Source organism: Dendrobates tinctorius, unplaced genomic scaffold, assembly GCF_039654945.1.
Source record: "Dendrobates tinctorius isolate UK_male_01 unplaced genomic scaffold, ASM3965494v1 ptg000059l, whole genome shotgun sequence".
Classification (NCBI taxonomy): Eukaryota; Metazoa; Chordata; class Amphibia; order Anura; family Dendrobatidae; genus Dendrobates; species Dendrobates tinctorius.
Genome location: NW_027361727.1, coordinates 309,151 through 326,745, shown reverse-complemented (window position 1 = coordinate 326,745; position 17,595 = coordinate 309,151). Strand labels below are relative to the sequence as shown.

The following is a 17,595-nucleotide window of genomic DNA, read 5'->3' as shown; positions in this document are numbered from 1 at the left end:
AGATCCTAGTTTTGATCTCCCGGACACCCTTCCAGGGCCCCAGGCCACCGCCAAAATTCTAGGCATCGAATTTGGCCCCGGGGACTACCCCCAGCAAAATTGGGAGGGCAGACTTAAGATCGCTGCCCAAAAGGTGGACCAATGGAAGGGTTGGTCTTTGTCCCTAAGGGAAAGGGTTGCCCTGGCTAAAGGCTTTCTGCTTCCCTTGTTAATTTACCTAGGCAGCGTGTGCATCTTGCCAGAACCTCTCTGGACACGGGTCTATAGCCTGTCCTTCCAGCTGTTATGGGGGAATAGGCTCAACCTAATCAAGAGAGAGGTCACATACCGCACGAGGAGACTAGGTGGGTTGGGTATGGTCAACCCGGTAGTGTTCTTAGTGAACACCTTTCTTAAAGCCAACATTTCCAACCTCTGGCTAGAGAGGGCTCCTCCGTGGGTAGTCTCCTGCAAGGGTTGGCTTCGGCCCTTCTTCCAGGAATGGGAGACAGGAGGGCAAGTGAAGGACCTCCGCACACCTCATGGGCATCTCCCGGCTTATGCTACCCCGGTTCTGAAGGTGATCCGCCGGTGGGGTCTGGGAATGTGGGAAATCAGGACCATGTCGCGGCAATGCCTTGACAGGAGGGTTCTGTTGACCCATTTCCAGAAGCCCCTGGCCCTTAAGGATTGCCCAGGCTGGGATCTGGAGGTGGGGCTCGGGCTTTTAAATTCTAAGCGGATCCCCACGAAGTTTTGGGACTTGACCTGGCGCTGCTTCCACGGGAGGCTGTATGTAAAGGTAAAGGATAACCTGAAGTGCAGGAAATCCGATGATCGGGGTTGTCCCCGTGAGGAGTGTGGCGACGTGCTGGAAAGCATGGAGCACTTCCTGCTTCAGTGTCCCTTTAATACAGAGGTTTACAACAGGGTGGGGGCTTCCATACGTTGGCCGCGGCTGGCGTCCCTCTCCTATGCCGAGTGGGCCTAGGGAGCGTTCAGAACTCTGGGTGGCCGAGACCGGGGCACTTTATTCCTAGTCAGTGTAGTGGTTAGGTTCTACATTTGGAATGCACGGTGCTTAGTTTCGACGTGGCAGAAAGCCCTCCCAAGGGAAGAGGTGGTTAGTAACATCCTGGGTGACCTGGTGAAGGTGCGTTCTTTGGAGTTCGAAAGGTTGGGTGTGAGGAGGGCCTCTTGGCTTTGGAGGGGCCTTTCCTTTTAAAAACGCACTCTAGGGAGAGCTAGATTTTGTGTGAATGTGGGTAGGGACAGCATAAGGTGGTGTGGGTGGTGAGGGACAGAAGTAGGGGCAGATAGGGACAGGGAGGGACAGGCACTGAGGGACAGATAGAGAGTTAGTTATGATAAGGTAGGTAGAGTAGGGGCAGGTAAGGACAGATAGGGACAGAAGTAGGGACAGTCTTAGTTGTTGAGGGACAGGGTGAATGTGTTAGTGAGGGATGGGGCCTCTAGAACTCCTTTTTCCTGGTGGTGGGCTACTGCATGGCACACCTAGATTTTTGTTTTAAGATAGAGAAATAATGGATATTGGGCTTGCAGGCACTGAACTTGGGCCTGTAAGTAAAGGTTTGTGGTGTGGTATTATTCGGTAAAGCAAATGATGTAATGACATTGCATTGTAATATTGTATTGTAATATGTATTGTAGTATATGTATTGTAGTATGTGTTGTTATTCTTTTCCGTAGTCAGAGGTGCATGGGGGGCGTAGTGAGGTTGGGAGGGGGGTGAATGGGGGGTAAGAGCGGAAAAAAAAGTAAAAGGACCCTAAACCAAGGGGAAAGTGGCGAATGGATATAACATATACCATGGACCATGGAAATTATGGAAAATGGATCATTCTTGAGCACATCGGGGGCAAATGGGTGAGGGTTTTGCTTGTGGGCATAAACTTTCGTGCTCATCAGGCCTAGACGTGATAAGGCCATGGACATTTATGGACCTGTGGTGTGGGTGGTGGGAAAAATAATAAAAAAACAGAAAAAAAAAAAAAAAATATATATATATATATATATTGAGGTGTTAAGCTGGTGTAGGTAATTTTGACAAAAAAGAATTGGCTAGGTTTATTTAAGGCAGCATGGGCCAATAATATTATTTTTGTTTTCCTGTATATAGGTATGGGTGGAAGTGTGAATGGGGAGTGAATGGGGGTGAAAGATAAAAAACTGTTTTTCATTATTTTATGGGAAAAGTTTTCTGTTGGAAAGTTCCTGCTGGGGGTCCCCTAAGCTGGAAAGCTTGGGGACTATAACAAGTTGCGGTTTTGCACAAGCTTCTGTATGTCCTAAGTGTATGATTAATGTGTGTATTTTGGTTTGTGTTTTCTTTTCTGGAATGTTTTGTTGTATTGTTTTTGATATTTTATAATAAAAGAGATACAGGATGTAACTCAGGATCAGTAATGTAATGTATGTACACAGTAACTGCACCAGCTGAATAGTGAGTGCAGCTCTGGGGTATAATACAGGATGTAACTCAGGATCAGTAATGTAATGTATGTACACAGTGACTGCACCAGCAGAATAGTGAGTGCAGCTCTGGAGTATAATACAGGATGTAACTCAGGATCAGTAATGTAATGTATGTACACAGTGACTGCACCAGCAGAATAGTGAGTGCAGCTCTGGAGTATAATACAGGATGTAATTCAGGATCAGTACAGGATCAGTAATGTATGTACACAGTGACTGCACCAGCAGAATAGTGAGTGCAGCTCTGGAGTATAATACAGGATGTAACTCAGGATCAGTAATGTATGTACACAGTGACTGCACCAGCAGAATAGTGAGTGCAGCTCTGGGGTATAATACAGGATGTAACTCAGGATCAGTAATGTAATGTATGTACACAGTGACTGCACCAGCAGAATAGTGAGTGCAGCTCTGGAGTATAATAAAGGATGTAACTCAGGATCAGTAATGTAATGTATATACACAGTGTCTGCACCAGCAGAATAGTGAGTGCAGCTCTGGGGTATAATACAGGATGTAACTCAGGATCAGTAATGTATGTACACAGTGACTGCACCAGCAGAATAGTGAGTTCAGCTCTGGAGTATAATACAGGATGTAACTCAGGATCAGTAATGTAATGTATGTACACAGTGTCTGCACCAGCAGAATAGTGAGCGCAGCTCTGGAGTATAATACAGGATGTAACTCAGGATCAGTAATGTAATGTATGTACACAGTGCCTGCACCAGCAGAATAGTGAGTGCAGCTCTGGGGTATAATACAGGATAAGTAATGTATTTAGCATTCATTCAGCCCTGTTTATAATGAGTTATCCTTTCGTTCTTACCCTGTTAAATTGCAAACAGTTTGTAAAAACAAGCAATTTACCTGGACATGACAAGCTTCAGTCCCCCTGTGCTCCTCCGACGCTGCAGAGGGAAAGCGGTCTCCACTACTAGCATGGGAAAGTGCGGCGCTCAGGTCGCTGGTATGATCGATCAATCAGGAGTGCACCTACCCCACAGAGATTTAAAAAAAAAAACCCAGGGAGGCAGAGCAGCGGTGCACGCTGAAAACCTAAAAAAAACAACAAAAAACCTCTTCATGTTGTAGAATGGTCGTGAAGACGGTGGACAGTCCCTTTTGGTGTTTCTTACTGATGAACATAACACGTTACTAAACAGAAATCTCTGCACATAGTTTTATTATCATTTTGTATTCCATCAGGTTATAGCTCAGGATTAGTGACTGCTTAAACAGTGGAGGTTTGTCGCAAACCCAGTAACATGTGGTAAGTGCACTTAAGGGTTGGAAACCACCCTGGTAGAAAATAACCTTCCATATAAGCCACACATACACATCGTAACCAGCAGAGAGCTGCAGGATGCCGATATCCATTGACAAAAAAGAAAAAAAATTCAGAATATGGCGAGTGGACAATTCCATAAATCCTCTTATGATACAAATAATTTATTGATGGCCTGTTCTCAGAACAAGACCCATATTCCCACACTTAATATACTCATAAAATAAAATGGAAACCGATCTCTTCACAGAGTCCCGGGTATCAGGTAGATCCGGTTCTGACCTGCAACATTGTAGCAAAAAAGTTGAAAAACTGACAACTAAAGTATTCCAGAAGTTCATATCTAGATTCTTAAAATGATCGTTAATTCTCCATATATAAATGTATTTTTGATTTTGCTATAAGCCTATATAGCCTCTCTTATGGTCAGGTTACAGTCTCCACCTGGTGGTAGTGCTGAGAACTGCACTGTAGTGAGCCGAGGTTGAAAAGTCTGTGTTGGATGAAGCGAGCGCTATCGTGTTTTCATCTTTTTCTTGGCTTTTTCTAGACTTGCTTTTCTCTTCTCTTCTTCCTCTTCGCGTCTCAACTCTTCCAGGTCCTCTTGTATGCCTAACCGCAAACTGAGGAGGAAAAAAACAAAACACAAAACAATTTAGATTGTGAGCCCCATCGGGACAGTGATGATAATGTGTGCAAACTGTAAAGCGCTGCGGAATATGTTAGCGCTATATAAAAATAAAGATTATTATTATTAGAGACTAGCTCTGCAAAAGCGCAGACCCGTCGGCTGCGGTCTTTCCACACATTTGGGGAAAATCCATCAGCTCAGCGATTCCGAGAGTGATTATTGGCAGATCATTGTGAATTGTTACCCAATAGGTCTAATGGGGCAGAGGGTCTTTGCTAGGCACCACCCTTTCTTTTAAAACTCTTTAAATGCTGTGGTTTCCATTAACCATGGCATCTAGAGAATTAAAGAGGCTGTGCAGGCCTGTGGCTCAGATCTGCAGTCACTCTATGCAGACTTGTGAGTCCTCACTATGCGCACTGTCAGGATTCTCCGGTGCATCGAACAGGAGATCAAGTGACCGTAACTATGTGATTTGCATAATTCCGACCACATTCAGACTAGACGTGTGCAGCCTCGCTCTATCCACTTGTATTACGCGCGTCCGGCACATCACCACATGTATGCAAGTTGCATGCTTGCAGTCACGCTTCCGGGGGCCACAGAATCCTGACAGTGCGCATACTGCACATGGTGCCAATTCACAAGTGTGCAGTCACATAAAGGACTGAAGCCTTTAAAGGGAATCTGTCACCTATTTTTTCACATATAACCTGCAGCCACCGCCATCAGGGGCTTATCTACAGCATTACAGAATGCTGTAGATAAGCCTCCGATATAACCTGAAAGATAAGAAAAACAAGTTATATTATACTCACCGGGGGGGTCTGGTCCGGTGCTGTCCGGGTCCGGCGCCTCCCATCTTCTAGCGATGACGTCCTCTTCTTTGCTTCCCGTTGCGACTCCGATGCAGGCGCAGAGTACTGCAGTGCGCAGGCGCCGGACCTCTCTGACCTTTCCCGGTGCCTGGGCACTGCAGTACTCTACTCTGCCCTCAACAGGGCAGAGCAGTGTGCCTGCGCCGGAAAGGAAAGAAGAGGATGTCATTCCTAGAAGATGGGAGGCGCCGGACCGGACCGAGACATCCATCAGACCTGGACGGCACCGGACCAGACCCCCGGGAGAGTATAATATAACTCGTTTTTCTTATCTTTCAGGTTACATAGGGGGCTTATCTACAGCATTACAGAATGCTGTAGATAAGCCCCTGATGGCGGTAGCCGCATCTCATATGCGAAAAGATAGGTGACAGATTCCCTTTAACCCCAAGCCTGGACAAGTGCTTTAAACATAACAGTGCAACTAGCAAATGAGACAGGCCCTGGGCGTTGAAACCTGAGGTAGAGGCATAGGTTCCTTTACCTACCACCATCTTGTAGGTGCATATATATTATATTATATACTTTTACAGCATGGTGCACCATTGCAGTTTATTTTCAGGATGTTGCCTGTGTGGCAATATTTTTTGGAGGGAATTGTAGTAATGATAACATAGCCAAAGTACATTATTTGGGTGCACAGCGACACGGAGCATACACAGTAATGGGGGAAAATTGGGCACAACAGGCCCAGAATTATAGAGCAGCAGGGTAATAAGGATGGTGCTGGAGAAGTGAGGAGGGAGGGGAAATATGATAGGGTATGGCGGTAATATATGTCTTAGTATAGCCTTTTTGCAATTCGGTAACAGCATTGCTGGCTGACGATGTGCCCACTGGGGAGCTTATAACCGCATATAGGAAGGTGCCTTCTGGGCTGTGGGCCCATAGTGACGTCCTTTGCTCTCGCTCATGTGATGGACCACTATGGCTAAACAACCGGAGATATGTTTAATACAGCCGGCCCTTGCTGCTGATGTAGACGATCCCTGAAGATGGACAGAAAGCTATTCTCTCTGGTGTCAGGCGGACGTACCTCCTTGCTTCCTCTTTTTGCTGTTCTCTGAAGTTGCTCTCCATGTAACGTAAGGCATAGTCGCTCTCTTCTTTATACCTGGGAACAGAAGCGCAAAATGAATTACCCTCAGGACAAACAGACGCAGATCTCGCCATCTTGACGATTTCAGGCCGGAGGATACAAATTCTATATGATAAATTTCACTTTGAAGACTGGGATTCCAGCCCTGGGCAGACGGCGCCCGCTTACCTCGTTCTGTCATAGCCGAATATCTCGCGGATGTGCTTCGAAATCTCGTCTTGCGATTCTCCTCCGTCATCAATGAAATCTTCCCTTTCTGAATCGTACTCCTCCTCCTCTTCGTCGTCAATTCTTCGCTTGTATGCGTTGGTTATGGGCGGCAGAGGGGGACCTGCAGATAGACTACTCACTTAGCAAATTAAAAAAAATCAAAACGAACAAAACAATTCTCGATCTTTTAAAAGGGTTGTCCATGATCCCACAGAAAACAGCACCTCCCTGGGAACAGAGACTGTGTCTGCCATTGCAGCTCATTGAAGTGAATGAAACAGAGCTGCAATAACACGCACAATCCATGGTCAGGGCTGGCGCTTTCTCTAATCCTGGAGAATGGCTTTAGGGTCTGTGCATACCTGGCAGATTCTGGTGCGGATCCGCAGCGGATTTGGCCCTGCGGATCCGCAGCAGATTCTCCTGCTGTGTACAGTACCATTATATTCAATGTAAAATAACGCTGTGCACATGCTGCGGAAAAATCGGCGTGGAAACGCAGCGTTTTTTTCCCCGCAGCATGTCAATTCTTTGTGCGGATTCTGCAGCGTTTTTATACCTGCTCCATTATAGGACTCCGCAGGTGTAAAGACGCAGGTGAAATCCGCACAAAAACTGCAGAAAATCCGCAGGTCACTTTACCTGCGGATTTAGGAAAATCTGCACAAAAAAATCTGCAGCAGAATATGCAACGTGTGCACATACCCTTAAAGCGTACCTATCATTTTAGGCGACTGTTCACAATAAGAGAGTTTGCTTGTAAGGAATGAGTAAGAACACTATTGCTGGCCACTATGTGACTTGTCTCCTGCATTTTTTAGTAGCTGCTGTGATGTCTCCCATAAACAGCACACACAGACACGAAAGATTACTGCTCTTCTGTCTCTGCATAGCAAAAATTCAGAAGCATCATGGAGGACATTATACAACAGTACTGAGCAGTGTACATGTGAATCCAGCACTGGGATAAGATAAAACACTAGAAAGCAGCAGCACAATCTGTGCATTTCTCTCCTGCCTACACCTCCTCCCTCCCCTCTCCATAGACCACACTAGGCAGCTGTTATTACTATCTGAGTGAATGAGGAGTTCAGGAGGTTGGTGGTGGGGGGAGACAAGTGGTCCATAATTGGTAAAAAAAAAATCAAGTTTCAACTATGAATACCTGGTGGGCGAGACATTGGTCGTTGTCCTGGTGGGGGTCCCGGTCTCATGCCATTCACCTGTCCCGGTCTCATGCCATTCACCTGTCCCGGTCTCATGCCATTCAACTGTCCCGGTCTCATGCCATTCACCTGTCCCGGTCTCATGCCATTCACCTGTCCATTACCAGATTTAGGAATAAAGTTTTTAGAGGAAATAGTTTCAGATACCACAGTACATTTGGGCTTTGACCCTGATCCCATTGATAAATTACTTCCTGGCCTTCCAGGTCCAGAATGAGCTTTAAGTTTTGAAGAACCTAACGTTGCGTCTCCATTTGGTCTCATGGATGATCCTTCTCTGCCCGATGGGGCAGTTTTAGGCTTAACAGCTGACAAAGTATTCCCAGTGGTTTGTCGGCTAGATCCAGATACGCTTGATGAACATGCCGAACCAGAGCTGCTCGTCGAGTGTCCAGAGCTGCTCAGTCGAGATGGTTTGGCTGACCCAGATCCGCTAGAGGGCCGCGATGAACTGGAAGAAGAGCTTCCCGAGGGGCGGATAGAGCCAGAGATGCCAGAAGGCTTGGAGGAAATGGAGCTACTTGTTGGTCGGGAAGAAGGTGTAACCACTCCACTAGATGGCCGTCCAGAAGAAGAAATAGATGCTCCAGAAGGCCTCGAAGAGCTAGATACTACAGATGGCCGCATGGTACTTGTTCCATGGCCAACTGATGACTTCCCAGAAGCTCCAGAAGACTTCATTGAACTTGAGCTTGAACTGCTGGGTCGGAAACTTCCTTGAAGTTTTTCATTAGTTTCTGGCCGGGAAGATGAAGACTGTTTTCCACCAGGTTCTCTGCAAGATGAAGGTTTGGAGCTTCCATTAGAAAAAAGCTTACTTGCTGCCGAGTGTTTCTCAGATTTGTGCTTAACATCAGAATGTTTTTTTACGGTCCGGCTGTCTTCACTTCGAGCTTTGTCATGATGACTACTTTTCGAGCTGAAGCCACTGCTCTTTACCTTTCTTTCCTCAGAATGGCTTCCCTTAGAAGAGGAATGTTTATCTGAAGAGCTTTTGCTAACTTTTACACTTTGGCTACTAGTTTTTGAGGTTTTTTGGTTCTTCCTTTCCAAGAATTCGATTTCTCGGATTTCTTCGGCAGTCCTTGGGCGCTCATCCACCTTTGTAACAGGTTTTATGATTTCCACTGGCTCGTATTGTTTTTTTTCTGCAAGCCCAACAAATCAGCAAAGTTCATGCCCACTGCAGGCGGTGGTGGCCTTTTCACGTTGGAAAACGTAGGCTTTTTTGAAGGCAGCGGCGACAGTGGTGGTGATTCTTCAACCTCCTACTGCTCGGACTCACTCTGCGAGTATTCGTACATTTCTTCTTCTGTCAAGTACTCAGCGTTCTCGTTATTGTGGTTTTGGTCCAGGTCAGACTTTGAGCGTTTCTTGGGTTTATCTTCTATTGGAATCCCATTGTAGCCCTTGAAGGTGTCCTTTGTCCTGGAAGCCATTGCTCTTGCTTTTTTGTCATGTTTCATTTCCTTGCGTTTCGCCAACAGTTCCTTTTTTTTTCTCTTTTCGTTCATTTCTACAGAGCAAAATATAATGAGTTTAACTAAACTGGAAAATATATATGCGTGAAAACAAAATTGACCATTTCATTGGCATTGCCACTAGTGGTCGCCATGCACGTTAGATGCAAACGATGACCGCTCGATACAGTGTCATCGCGCAGGGGTTGTCCAGGACTTACATACTGATGACCTATACATCTGCTAGGTGATCAATAAGGGTCCGACACAAGGTAACCCCCAACTACTCCGCTGTTACCAGCTATGGCAGTGCAACACAGACACCCCTTTCAAGTGAATAGGACCAGCTACTATTGCCACTAAAACTGAATGACTAAGTGTCATGTGCGGGAAGAAATCCACAAGGAATCTCAGCTGTATACACATTAACATCTCAATATCCACAGATGCTTGTCTTTCCAGAGAGAAGAAAAATAAAAACACTAAAGACCGTAACAAAAAAAGGCAACTCAATGACTTATTAATGGGCGATTTTTTTGGAAGGAGGGGAATTTATACAAGTTATGTCTGTCTTACAGGAGGTCGAACACAATATATCATCAGTAAACGTCTCGTGCAATGAGACTAATATGTGAGAGCACAATGCCTGGCACAAAGGGCTCAGTGAAGCAGAGAAATGGCAGAAATCCAATGAAAATGGACGTTTTACTTATTTATTTACTAATAAAGCTGAAAGATGATACCTTGTTTTCGCATTTCCTCTTCCTTGCGCCGGAGAAAAGCCTGGACAGCAGCTGACTGCACCCCTTTGACTTTGGGATCTTTTTTGGGAGGTCCCACTGCCAAGCTGTATCTTTTCTGTAAGGGAGAGGAAAAAAAATGCATTAACACAAGCAGCCCACCAGCACAATGAAATCCACCAAAGCCAGCTAGCCCATGACATGGGCCACGTTCACATGTGCACGCATTCTGCCAAACTTCCAGGAACTCCGGAGCAGACGCAGATTCTTGCAATGAACTGACATCAAGCAAGCAGGTTCTGTAGTAATAATGAATGTGCTGTGGATATTACCCCTTAATAGCCAAAGATCTAAATAATACTAAGGGTGTAATTTGTTTTTTTACTCTTTTTTTGTGACCTCAAAAGTCTTCAAAAACGCTTGATGGACTCTTCCTACTCATTTCTATTGTAAAACCGCTTTACTGTTCATATACATGTTCAGTCTTTTGAGCGTTCCTCCCCCTCACATAAAAGGTTTGGAACATCACCTGGTAGGATAAAAAGAGAAAAGCACAAGTCACCCCTGATAAGAGTCTGCACCAAACTAGGCACTGTTCAATCAAAAGGTTGCAAAAAGAAATAATATATATATATATATATATATATATATATATATATATATATATACAGTTGTGGCCAAAAGTATTGACACCCCTGCAATTCTGTCAGATAATACTCAGTTTCTTCCTGAAAATGATTGCAAACACAAATTCTTTGGTATTATTATCTTCATTTAATTTGTCTTAAATGAAAAAACACAAAAGAGAATGAAGCAAAAAGCAAAACATTGATCATTTCACACAAAACTCCAAAAATGGGCCAGACAAAAGTACTGGCACCCTCAGCCTAATACTTGGTTGCACAACCTTTAGCCAAAATAGCTGCGACCAACCGCTTCCGGTAACCTTCAATGAGTTTATTACAATGCTCTGCTGGAATTTTAGACCATTCTTCTTTGGCAAACTGCTCCAGGTCCCTGATATTTGAAGGGTGCCTTCTCCAAACTGCCATTTTTAGATCTCTCCACAGGTGTTCTATGGGATTCAGGTCTGGACTCATTGCTGGCCACCTTAGAAGTCTCCAGTGCTTTCTCTCAAACCATTTTCTAGTGCTTTTTGAAGTGTGTTTTGGGTCATTGTCCTGCTGGAAGAACCATGACCTCTGAGGGAGACCCAGCTTTCTCACACTGGGCCCTACATTATGCTGCAAAATTTGTTGGTAGTCTTCAGACTTCATAATGCCATGCACACGGTCAAGCAGTCCAGTGCCAGAGGCAGCAAAGCAACCCCCAAAACATCAGGGAACCTCCGCCATGTTTGAGTGTAGGGACCTTGTTCTTTTCTTTGAATACCTCTTTTTTTCTCCTGTAAACTCTATGTTGATGCCTTTGCCCAAAAAGCTCTACTTTTGTCTCATCTGACCAGAGAACATTCTTCCAAAACGTTTTAGGCTTTTTCAGGTAAGTTTTGGCAAACTCCAGCCTGGCTTTTTTATGTCTCGGGGTAAGAAGTGGGGTCTTCCTGGGTCTCCTACCATACTGTCCCTTTTCATTCAGACGCCGACGGTTAGTACGGGTTGACACTGTTGTACCCTCGGACTGCAGGGCAGCTTGAACTTGTTTGGATGTTAGTCGAGGTTCTTTATCCAACATCCGCACAATCTTGCATTGAAATCTCTTGTCAATTTTTCTTTTCCATCCACATCTAGGGAGGTTAGCCACAGTGCCATGGGCTTTAAACTTCTTGATGACACTGCACACGGTAGACACAGGAACATTCAGGTCTTTGGAGATGGACTTGTAGCCTTGAGATTGCTCATGCTTCCTCACAATTTGGTTTCTCAAGTCCTCAGACAGTTCTTTGGTCTTCTTTCTTTTCTCCATGCTCAATGTGGTACACACAAGGACACAGGACAGAGGTTGAGTCAACTTTAATCCATGTCAACTGGCTGCAAGTGTGATTTAGTTACTGCCAACACCTGTTAGGTGCCACAGGTAAGTTACAGGTGCTGTTAATTACACAAATTAGAGAAGCATCATATGATTTTTCGAACAGTGCCAATACTTTTGTCCACCCTCTTTTTTATGTTTGGTGTGGAATTATATCCAATTTGGCTTTAGGACAATTCTTTTTGTGTTTTTTCATTTAAGACAAATTAAATGAAGATAATAATACCAAAGAATTTGTGCTTGCAATCATTTTCAGGAAGAAACTGAGTATTATCTGACAGAATTGCAGGGGTGTCAATACTTTTGGCCACAACTGTATATATGCACCCTGCAAAAATACTTGAAAAAGGTTTGCACAAATCCTTGGAATAATTGTCAAGGTAACAAAAGGACTAAATATCCTTATTTATGCTAAAATTCAGAATCTTAGAAGTTTTTTTTAGTTTCAGAAAACTTGGCCCCAGGCTGCAGTTTATTTTTTTTAAATGCGGTATAGTATATTTAATTCGACTTCACCAAAGCATAGTATCTCATACAATCCTTATTGAAAAAAATGACCAATATGGGATTGACAAGGTTCCGGTTAGGTGGATTCATAACTGGCTCAGTGATCGTACTCAAAGAGTGGTAATAAATAGTTGCACGTCCTATAGGAAAATGTTTCAAGTGAGGTACCACAAGGCTCTGTCCTGGTCTCAGTGTTCAATATTTTTATAAATTATCTAGATAAGGGAAGTTAAGGTAAACTGATCAAATTTAGGGGATAGGTTACACTAGAAAAGACAGAGAAAGGATTCAGAAATATCTAGATAAGCTTGAACAATGGGCAGCGACTAAAAGAATGGTATTTTTCAGGGAGAAATGCAAGATTCTACATCTGGGCAAGAAAAACTAAAATTACATTTACAGAATGGGGGGAATAGAACTAAGCAACAGCATGTGTGAAAAAGACTTGAGTATACTAATAGATCACAGACTGCACATGAGTCAACAGTGTGATGCAGCAGCAAAAAAGGCAAATACAATTCTGGGATGTATTAAGAGAAGCATAGAGTCTAGATCACGTGAAGTCAATATCCCCCTCTACTCCTCCTTGGTCAGACCTCATCTGGAATACTGTGTCCAGTTCTGGGCACCAAATTTAAAAAAAAAGACATTGAAAAACTGGAGCAAGTTCAGAGAAGAGCTACCAGGATGGTGAGCGGACGGCAAAGTATGCCCAACGAGGAACAGTTAAAGGGCCTGAGAATGTTTAGCTTGCAAAAAAGAAGGCTAAGAGGAGACTTAATAGATGTCTACAAATATCTGAAGGGATGTCACAGTGTAGAGGGATCATTCTTATTCTCATTTGTACATGGAAACACAAGAAGCAATGGAATGAAACTGAAAGGAAGAAGAGGGAGAAGATACAGATTAGATATTAGAAAAAAAAAAACTTATTCACAGTGAGGGTGACCAATAAGTGGAACAGACTGCCACAAGACGGTGAGTTCTCCTCCAATGGAAGGCTTCACACAGAGGCTGGACAGACATCGGTCTGAGATGGTTTAGCGAATCCTGCATTGAGCAGGAGGGTTGGACACGATGACCCTGGCGGTTCCTTCCATCTCTAACATTCTAGGATTCTATGTTCTTTACTCACCCTCCCCTGGTCCTGCACAGAGTCCCTGCGGCTGCTCCCTGAATCATAATACTGCCATCAGCGCTGCAGCAAATGAACTCAGCTGCTCTGCCTGAGTAGACAGCACAAGCTACTGAGCTCAGTGATTGGCTGCAGCGCTGCCTAAGTGACACCAGTGCATGCAGACAATTATTTAATTCACTAAATACGTGTGAAAAAATGCTGCAAAAACGCTGAAAGAATTGACAAGCTGTAGATTTTAAAAAATGTTGATGTTCTCAAATTCATTCAGGAGTTTACCAGGTGAGTATTTCTACCCCGGCATGACTGGTGGTTTGGTTGCTACAGCGGTGGATTCTGCTCCATGGGGGACACATCTGTCCCTGTTCTATCATCAGCGCGGGCACAGTGCACACTCTGCAATCACGGCTTAACAAGTGGCAATGTGCACTAGCACTTTAGGCCACAATTGGTTGGGTTACTGCTTGTTAACTAAAAGCACAGTCATCTAAACATACCCGAACAGATGGTGGGAAGAAAAAAAAAATCTGCGAGTTCAGAAAATCTCAAGATCATCACTTGCTGATCAGGAATTTCTTAGAGTTTTATAGTGAAATGATTGCACCCCGAAAGTAACGCAGCACTTCTAACCCACCACACACTTCTCAGATGTCACATAACACACGGTGAAATCCCCAACACCGGCCACGAAAACCTCAGTCCTTCCACCGCTCATCGACTTCCTACAACTAAAATCGTGATATAATCAGAGCGCCCCCTGGAGATGCAATGGTCCGTATGGACACCCCCATCTTGCACATGATCAGCATAAGGCTAGTTTCACACTAGCGTTTAAACAACGCGCGCACGGCGCCGCTAAGCCACGCCCCCTGCCGGCTCCCTGCCCGCCCCTTCCTGTTATCGCCTCCTCCGAGCGCAGAGGGCTGCATGCGTTATGCGCACCCTATCTTTAGCATAGGGTGCGCAGGCCGTGCGCAACTATGAATATAGCGTGCGCTGCGCATTTTTGGAGGTGCGCCGTGCGCGCCGAACGCAGCATGTTGCATTTTGGCGCGCACGGCGCACATTCAAAAATGCGCAGCGCACGCTATATTCATAGTTGCGCACGGCCTGCGCACCCTATGCTAAAGATAGGGTGCGCATAACGCATGCAGCCCTCTGCGCTCGGAGGAGGCGATAACAGGAAGGGGCAGGCAGGGAGCCGGCAGGGGGCGTGGCTTAGCGGCGCCGTGCGCGCGTCGTTTATACGCTAGTGTGAAACTAGCCTAAGGTAAATCCTTGAAATCGGCCCCCACCAATAAGGGCTGTGGGACTGACACCCCACAAACAGAAAACCAGCTGATAAAACTCCAATCTGCAGCTGCGTTTCCTCTTAATGACGGAAACCAAGTGCATCCGAGTGTAAAAGGGAAACTAAACGTACAGCGAGAGATGAGAATTTAGGGATAACGTTTCTTTAACCCCTTCCTAGCAGGGCCCATTTATTTTTTTGGTCCCATTTTTCCAAGGGCCTTGGTATCTAGCCATCGACATGGCCACACGAAGGCTTGATTATACGGGACGAGTTGTTGCTTTGAATGTCACTGTTCATTTTATCAAAAAAGTGTGCATGGTGCAGGAAAAAATATGCAACTGTACCTCCATTGGTTTTTTTGTTTCTTTCATTGTTGCAGCTGCAGTAAAAACAACAAAGAAGAACTGGTAAAATGGTTGACACTGTCATAATCATAATTAACTGAATATTTTTCTTTCTTTCTTCAGTTGTGGACCAGAGCATCGTCCGATTTATTCGTATGTGGAGAAATAAAAAAAAACATGGATTTTTGTGATACTCACCGTAAAATCCTTTTCTCCAAGACACTCATTGGACTGTGGGGTATATGCTACTGCCGCCTGGAGGCTGACACTAAGTGAATGAAAAAAAGGTTAGTTCCTCCTCCGCAATAAACTCCCTCGCCTCGGTTGCAGGCGAAATCAGTTTGGTGCAAAAGCAGTAAGAGACCACAAAAAGACAAAATCAACCTCAATGCAGGTAACATGTCTAGAAAACCCACCTAGTATCATAAATACATATTAATAAACAAAACAATGGTCTGTCATCTTTGCCAGCAGTCTGGTCACCTTGCCAACAGGTGCCCACAGCGGAAAGCGCTCATGTCTAGTGGTTATTGGAGGAGGCCTGCTAGACACAGCGATGTTTTCCTCCAAGCTGTCCTTTAAGGGGACGCTTGAGTTAGGTCCATGATAACTCTAGCGGTGGGGGCTTGCGTGGACTCCGGGGCGGAGGGCAATTTTATGTTGTCTGCCTTCGCCCAACGGCAAGCAATTCCTCAGGTCATGTTACCTAAGCCAGTCACCATCAGAGTAGTGAACGGCTCAACACTACCCTCACAGATCATCCACCAGACCACCCCGTTGGTACTCTCGGTGTCTCCATCCCATCAAGAGACGATATCCCTCCTTATCATGCCAGAGGGTATCGATCAGGTCCTCTTAGGGGTCCCCCTGGCTACGCTACCACTCCCCTCATATAGAGTGGTCCTCAGGGAGAATTCTGAGATGGAGTAAATCCCGTGAGGATAGATGTCAGAGGGAATGCATTCAGGTTGCCTCTACTGAGGTTCCTGCAGATCTTTCCCCTCTTCCCAAACACTATTGACAGTATGCAGACGTGTTCACCAAAAAGGCGGTGGAGACCCTTCCGCCTCACAGCCCCTATGACTGTCCTATTGACCTCTTGCCTGGTGCTGAGCCTCCCCGGGGTCGAGTCTATCCCTTCTCATGGAGACAGAGGCCATGTCTCAATACATCAGGGAGAATCTGGCATGTCGATTCATTAGGAAGTCGGTGTCACCAGCGGGGGCGGGATTCTTCTTCGTCCAAAAGAAGAATGGAGAACTACGTCCCTGCATTGATTACAGGGGTCTTAACGCCATCACTGTTAAGAATAAATACCCCTTGCCCCTGATATCGGAACTGTTTGATAGGCTACGGGGAGCGAGAGTTTTTACTAAACGAGATCTGGGGGAGCTTATAACCTGATTCGCATCCCAGCGCCTTACTCAGGCTAGTGCTGTCAGATTGGTTGCTGTTGCCACCTCTGATTCAGCTATAGCAACCCGCACTAGCCAGCAGCGCTCAGCTCTGGGGACTAAGTCCTTCATGCCGCCTACTGAGCATGCCCTTTCGACTAATTCTCATTGGAGGTCGGAGGTCACATGCTCAAGACCTCAAGCAGCTCGGATTGGGCCATCAGGAAGGTCCCGGAAGGCTGCGGTTATAAAAGGATCGCACGGCCGCACAGCTGTGCGCTAGTATAGACCATGTGGAGTGAGTGTTGTATGCACGTATGTATGTCTCAGGTGAATGACTCATTATGAAACCCCTATCCTTGATACACATGTTTTGGTCAGCCTTGCCAGTTAGTGCCTAGACTGGGAGTGCAGGTAGGAGGCTGAGTCAGAGACTAGCATCAGCGCCAAGTAGTGGCTTGCCTGTACGCCACTGTGCACTTGGTCTGCACACCACGGTAGTCAGCGTCTATTTAGTGGTGTTCGCAGCTGCATTTATATTCTGCGGTATTGCGGTTCTGTAAGATAAGAGTCTGCCTCAGTACACACTGGGTGACGTTAACCCGTGTGTGTTCTTCTGTTATACCGCCTTATAGCATCCGCCATTACCGAGCAGCAGGAGTTAACATCTCTGCACGGTGGACCCCGGGTTGCGAACGCACTTCATTATCATCTTATTATTATTTGGTGCGTTCCGCTAGCCCGTAACAGAGGCACAACACTGGGAAAAGTTTACAAGCTGTTTGACAATTAACAATTAGAATACATATATTACATCTTCATCCCCAAGATAAGAATATTGTGCACAGATTTAATAATATCACTTCTTCTTAACCTAACTCAGTAATAATAAGTCTATAAAATCTAGACAATGACGTATGTTGAA

At 45.3% G+C, this 17,595-nt stretch overlaps 1 pseudogene; it reads right to left on the bottom strand.

Annotated features, from left to right (window-relative positions):
- Positions 1 to 3,644: 3,644 nt before the first annotated feature.
- Positions 3,645 to 15,311, bottom strand: LOC141092263 (protein SPT2 homolog; annotated as a pseudogene).
- Between the last annotated feature and the right edge of the window lie 2,284 nt (positions 15,312 to 17,595).